Raw genomic sequence first — 7,646 nt, 5'->3', positions numbered from 1 at the left:
AAAATCCTCAGAAAACAGGGTCTTAGAATGCCTTGACATTGGTTTTGAAACTGATATTTTTGGACATGAAACAAAAAGCACAAGCAAAAAGAGCAAAAATCAACCAGTAGGATGACATCAAACTAAAAACCTTCTTCACCATAAAATAATCAGCAAAATGAAAAGGCAATATACTAAAAAAAAATTTCTAAATAACTCATGAGAGGTTAATATCCAAAATGCATGTGGAACTCCTATAATTTAATAGCAAAAATACAAATAACCTGATTGAAAAAATGGGCAAGGACCTGGATAGATATTTTCCAAAAAAGACATACAAGGGACAAAATAAAATGCATGAGAAGATGTTTAATGTTACTAATCACCATGGAAATTCATATCAAAACCACAATGGTTGTACCACCTCACATCTGTTAGAATGACAATCATCAAAAAGACAAGAGATTACAAGTGTTGCTGAGGGTGTGAAGAAAAGAGAGCCTTGTGCGCTGTTTTTGGTAAGGTAGATTAGTAAAGCCGCTATGGAAAACTCTATGGTGATTTCTCAAATAATTAAAAATAGAACTACCATATGATCTAAGAACTCAACTTATGGGTATATTTCCCAATAAAATGAAATCAGTATCTCAAAGAGATATCTGCATGTCCATTGCAGGATTATTCAAAATAGCAAACACCAGGAAACAACTTAAGTTTCATATATATATATATACATATATATACACATATATATACATATATATGTGTGTATATATATCATACAGTTGTCAATAGGATAGAAAATAACGTACAAAAATTGCTCAGTGTGGAGCATAGCAAATAGTAACTGCTCAAGAATTAGTATCTCTCAATACGGTAGTCTCAGGTAATTCTTGACAACTTCCTATTATATTGACCAATGAATTTAACTTTCCCTTCATGCATTACTGAAGGAGAGAGAATTACAATCTGTTTAAATGTTAATGACTTCAGGAAAATAAACTCATTTAGCATTGTATAATCTTCAATAGTGAGACTAAGTTTGCTGACATTTTAAATTTGCACCTTTCCCAGCCACCTTTTCAAGGCTGCCTTGACCACACTGTTCCTCAGACTGTAGATGAGGGGGTTAAGCACAGGGTTGAAGATAGTGTAGAATGCTGACACAACCTTATCGTGGTTAGCTGACCTGTAGGATTTTGGTCTCATGTAGATGAAAATGGCAGCTCCATAGAAGAGTCCCACCACAGCCAAATGTGAGGAGCAGATGGCAAAAGCCTTCTTGTGGGCTTCTCTAGAACACAGAGACTATAGGAGGTCAGCATGAGAGATAAGGGGACCAGGAGCATTAACACACATCAGATGTACATGACATACTTAAAGACAGATGTGTCAGCACAAGCCAAACACAGCAGCATGGGGGCCTCACCAAAGAAATGATCGCTGTCACGTGCACTGCAAAATGGGAAGCTCAGGGTAGCAGCAGCCTGCATGAGCCCATCAGCTGCCCCCAGGAACCAAGACCCCAAAATCATTCTCAGGCATAATTCCTGGCTAATGAAGACAGGGTATTGCAGTGGGTGGCAAACAGCCATATGGAGGTCATAAGACATTGCTGCTAAAGGAAATTATCACCACCATCCAGTATGATTGAAACAAAGATCTGCAAACCACAGCCAGCAAGGGAGATGGACTTCTTGTCAGTCAAGTCGTCAGCAGCCATTTTGGGCACAATGGTGGCAACCAGCATCACATCTGATGTGGATTAAGGCTGCCCCAGCTAGAGAAGCCCAAGGTGACCTGGCCTACATGCCAAACTATATGACCCAGTGGATTTTTTTATGGTATGAATTAGGGCTGCCCCAGGGAGAGAAGCCCAGGTCATCCTCACCTACATGCCTATCTCTATGGCCAGATTTGTATCTAAAAGATGTATGACCACACAATAACCAGACCCCATCTGCACTGAAATCATTTAATGACTTTTTACATTATCTTTTCTTTTTCCAGTAAAAATAAGTCACGTACTCATGCCTTATCAATTTATCCCTAACCCTCAACTCACGGCAGCATCAGCAGCTCCTCCTGCCCATGGACCCTGTCACCATGCCGGTAGCAGCAGGAGCTCTGACTGCCCATGGGTCCTGTTCCCATGCAGCAGCAGCAACAGCTCTTCACTGCCCATGGGTCCTGTCCCCATGCCTGCAGCACTTCACTGCCCATGGGTCCTGTCCCCTGCAACAGCAGAAGCTCTGACTGCCCATGGGTCCTGTCCCCATTCTATTCCACACTATTCTCTAAATAAAAAGAGCACTACTGCCAGATCTTGAGAGTCCAAGAAATCTTTCTTTCGACTCCTCAGCTCACTGACCCCGCATCAACATCCATGATGGAAATTTGGCTCAGTAGGAAGTACATGGGTGTGTGGAGCTGCAGGTCCCAGTAAATCAGGAGACGCATGAGGGAATTGCCCATAAAAGAAACAATGGCCATTGTCAGCACCACCATGAAGAGAAAGAGGTGGGGTCTTGTGTGTTTAAAGAGTCCTAGAAGAATGAAGTCTGATGTTGTGTTTCTGTTCTCCATGATTTCTTCTGGTGTGATTCTGTCAATGGAAAAATAGAGAAGGAAGAGACTTTCATCATCTAACAATGTTAGTCTAACTTCGTAACTTCTGGACATGTGCTGGATATGGAATCCAGGGTTCTGATTCAAAGACCTACCCTCCAGTTAATATGGCTCTTCTTGACCTATCATCCCACTTTTCTTTAACTCAAATTTTAATATTTTACATAAGATTAGTCTATATATTTCACAGAATGACATATTGGTTGATTGAGATAATAGACCAAAATGGATCAGAAGTAAAAAGATTGTCAAGGGCTATAAATTATAAATAGTTACTTTGACCAATTTTATATTGTTTAATAATTAGAATTGTGCTTTCATTATGTGTACTGAAACAAAATTTAAGTTGAGACAATAAACACATTTAAAAGTTTGCCATTTATATTTGTCTGAGTCGTAGATGAATTTTTGCAAATTTTGGAAATTTTAACACACTCAAATTAGTTACGTTTTTAATAAACAAGAAAATAAAGTTGTTTCACTATGGTCTACAAGGACCACAGAAGGGAACGGATGAGTATAAGTAAAACAAAAGTTCCCCACTGAAGGAGGATAATGTCCCCAATAAAATGAAAATATTCTTACTACCTCTCTTTAAATAACTATTTTTATTTGCCTGATTTTTAAAATGTAGGTATTGTAGTTCACTCTCTTTTCTGAAATCTTTGGTGTATTCCCACCACACTTGGAATAAAGTGCAGATTTCTTTCCCCAGCCTACTAAGACTTGGAGCCATGCCATACATATCAATTCACCACACAATATACTGCCATGGAGACTTGCAAGGATAAGATGAGTATGGAAGGGAAGCATGAGAGGATCTTTGATGTTAATAAATGCTTGGAGGGAATAGCAATAGCTATGATGATGAGTAAGGTGATTAAAAAGAAAAGGAAACAATTTTAAAACAATCTTATTACCATGGAACATAATGATTAGTCACAGGTAAAGTATAAATATATCTTAAAAGAAACAAAATTTTAAAAATACCTAAATTAGACATTTGGCCTATCTTCTGAGGATAGCTGTTTAATATTTAACAAAACAGATCTATTTTCTTAGGAGACACAAGCAAAATGACTGAGCCCACAGAAATGGGCATGGCTTTATTAGGAAGCGTTTCTAGGTTGAGAGCTGTTATACACTGAACATAAGTAAGATTTTTTCAGTGTTTGCCATTTTTAAAACTGCAGACTAAGAGCAAAACTTGTAAATTCGTAAAGAGCAGAAGAGCACATATGCACAAGAAGCCAATTCTCCTCTTTTATTAGCAGAAAAATGCACAAATTTGCCACTTTTTTATGGATGGATTTGCAGACTTCTTTATTTCTGATATGGACAACCCAAAAATATTTCATGCAATGCTTTAGAGACATAATAATCTCTGAGTCTGTTGTCTGGAATTGTCTGGTAATTGCATACTGCAGAGACAGAGATAGTGATGATGCTTTATAACCTGAAGGGTTTGATTTTGTGAATGCTTTAATGCTATAAAAGTCAGATAGCAGACAGATCCCACCTCTTGCACAGCCATCTCACACACAGGCGGTCTCTTTAAGGGACCCGTGGAAAGTCAATGCTAATGGCTCATTAAATTGCTACCTTCACCATGTGTGCGTTCACATTTGAATGGACATAACAACACACAGTAACAGCAGCATCTTTGAGATGGCTTGTTTAACCACTGATACCAGACAAATAAGCAGTCTACCTAATCGAGGTCTTGCTGAGACTTGGTGATTTGCACTACTGTCTATCTAGTATATGCAGCCCCTTGTTTCATATACTACTTAAAATATCTTTCTCCTCTTATTGCCACAGACCCCAATTCCTTGCCAGCAGCTGTCTCTACCTCCATTATAACTTTTAACTGCCCTCAGACTAATCTTGTTGATGTTAGGGTATATGGATAAAGAACTCCGGATTTGGGATACAGAAGTCCTGGGTTAAGAATTATTTCTTTTATTTTCTATACGTCATGAGGAGACAGATACTTAACCTTGTTTTGTTTATATGTTTTACATTACAAAACTTATTAACAGATAAATTGGATATTTTGTGGAGGAATGAATTTTGAAATAATTTCCCTTAATTTTGCACATTGAAACAAAATTGTTAATTTCAATTTAATTTGTCAGTCTATGTCATTGGTTGCTATTTGTTTCCCCACATAAGCAATAGCTAGAAAGTCATAGCACAAAATGTCAGTTTGATCATTTGACTTAATGATCTGGAAATGTGAAGGTGAAATAGATGAGATATACACACATGCACACTCACACACATACACACACACGAATGTGTGTCTGAATAAATAACAATGAAATTGGAACCATGACTCTTCAAAATGAAAATGTAGTAAATAAATAAGCACCTCTATAATATCCTGCTCTGTTGTGAAAAAATTGTGATGCATGATATTTTAGTAAATTAGGCTTTTCAACATATAGTAGGTAATTTAATGGAAAGATCAATTTAAATGTATTACTTAATTTTGTGTATATAGAACTTATGCTGCTTCATCTTTTTCACTAAATATCAAACAAGGCATTTTTAATAAAGAATGTATTGGCATTATGGATATATAAATGCATTTACTTGCTAAGTGAAACATTTCACTTTTAATTAAAAGTCCATATTAACTCAGCAAATTATGAGAATATGGACAGATGCTTTTACGAATTTCTTCTTTAGTCCAATTGTGGACCGAATTAATGTTAGGCTATTAAGTAAGGGGACTGAAATTGAATGAAAGCTTTTTGTAAAATATACATATATATTTTCCTGAGGTGAGACAGCTATTCCCACTCCAGGAATAGGATATGGATAGTTTTCCAGGTATACATGTGCACATCCTTCAGAGAAAGAAAAGGCAACTTTTCTTCACTTTTTTTTTTTTTTTTGGAGGAAGATTTGCCCTGAGCTAACTACTGCCCATCCTCCTCTTTTTTTGCTGAGGAAGACTTGCCCAGAGCTAACATCCGTGCCCATCTTCCTCTACTTCATATGTGGGACGCCTACCACAGCATGGCTTTTTGCCAAGCCATGCCACATCCACACCCTGGATCCAAACCAGTGAACCATGGGCCGCCAAGAAGCAGCCCCTGCACCACCAGGCCAGCCCCTTCTTCATTATTTTTAAAGTAACAAAATATCTTTCCCTGAGAATCTTTCTGATTTAGTCTAGGCCCTTTTGTTTAGAAAATATCTGATGAATTCTGTGTCTATTAATCCCCACATCACTCTCTTTCTGTAGCTGGTAGAGACATTGATTAGTCTCCTTCTCCATATTTGCACTGACTTATAAGATCTAGTAGAGATCATTGTTATGAACTCTTGGATTTTCCTTCCACAATCTCCTTTTCTCTTCCTTCTGCCACTGTGCCCTCAACAAAGAAAGTGCCTCTAGGTCCAGAAGATATTGATAAAAGATGGTTAATTTCTTGGAACAGCCACACTGTTCATTGAAAAAATCCACTAATATGAACTCAGTAACTTGAATGAATTGAGTGTTTATTCAAGAACATTTATTATCCTGCTGGTTCTGGGTGGACCACTCCACAATTTATATCTTCAGAATAAATGTGGACAAGAGGGATACTTTTATTTTGTATCATTTGTGGATGAAATTTTACAAAGGTTACTCTGCAACTCAAAATTCATATGTAGAATACCAAACACTTAATAAATAAGAATCATTTGAAATTAATTCATAATATAATGGAAAATAATTCTCAAATTAGACTTACCTCTATATTAGACAGTCATAATCCATGAGACATAGATATGGTACTGCACCTTTTTAATAGCTTGACTACGAATGTTTGCTTACATCAGTGTTGAGGGTACTGCTTTCTCCTCCTGGCCTCATGCCATAATTATTTGGAAGTCCTATGTGACCACTTAAAGTTTCTTACACCTACACAATACCTTCCCTGGGGCAATGACACCTTCGAAGGTAAGTCACCTTTGTCAGGGGAACACAGATTTAACGGTTTCTTAAGAGTAAGTGATGCAATGAACTAATTAAACACCCAGGTTTTGCTAAAGGCAAAATAACCCTGAATGGGAAGGTGAAGAGATGTGGAACTATAAGGATAACAGCAAATGCAAGGACTTTTCAAAGGAAAAAACAGGAGTTCCACTCCTTGTATTGAACAGATGTGCCTTAATTGCCTGAAATATAGATTATTCCTTTTTCTGTTTGATGATAATAATAATAGATTTTATTTATTAAGCATTTCTACATGCTATCAAATATGCTCAGCATTTTACATATATTTCCTCTTTAAAAGAGCACTTTGATCTATGAAATTCTGCATTCTACTAGAATGCAGACAATGTTAACATTTTTAAGCAACATACCTATATTTAACTGTCCTGAGGTAGCAGAGTGGAGGAATTTATATTTAAAACACCTCAGATTTGTGGTTCTTAAACTTTAGGGAACATTTGAATCGCTCAAAGGGAGGGTCAGTTACACTTTGAGAACTATGACCTTAAATAAGCCACTTAAACTTGAATTTTGACTCTATCCTTAGTATTCTGTGCTTTGATAGCCTCTAACCTCATTGATTTTCAATTTTGTGTGTTTTTTAAAATCTTTTTCTATTCCTTATGCATTTCATGATCTTGGATTAGCACTATGAGTGAGTTTCATGTTCCTCTTCTGTAAAATATGCATAATAACATTGCTTAGTCTGTAGGATTATGAGAAGGATTAAATAAAATATTTGTAAATTACTTGGAAGAGTATCTGGCCCTTTGTAAATCGTGTATCAATATTCATTGTTACCATCATCGATTGTTTCCAATGGGAAAAAAATGTATCTTGAAAGCAGGGCTTATGTTGATTCTGTCCCAAGTGTTATGAAATATTATCTAAAAAAGAAAATAAGCAAAGGCAGAGCAGTCTGTCCTGTCAATGTTATACGTGGTCATTGCTTAACAGGACTGCTCAAAGATTATTTAGTTCTCGGGGTGAAAACAACTGTGTTTGACTTACTATTTACTAATACACAGGGCCTAGAATGTGTGAT

General features: G+C 36.8%; 1 pseudogene; it reads right to left on the bottom strand.

Annotated features, from left to right (window-relative positions):
• Positions 1-1,032: 1,032 nt before the first annotated feature.
• LOC138923680 (olfactory receptor 2T8-like) lies at positions 1,033-2,661 on the bottom strand (annotated as a pseudogene).
• Positions 2,662-7,646: the final 4,985 nt, after the last annotated feature.

Source organism: Equus caballus, chromosome 3 (assembly GCF_041296265.1).
Source record: "Equus caballus isolate H_3958 breed thoroughbred chromosome 3, TB-T2T, whole genome shotgun sequence".
NCBI lineage: Eukaryota > Metazoa > Chordata > Mammalia > Perissodactyla > Equidae > Equus > Equus caballus.
The sequence above is the reverse complement of the archived record's forward strand: the minus strand, read 5'-3'. Positions and strand labels throughout refer to the sequence as shown.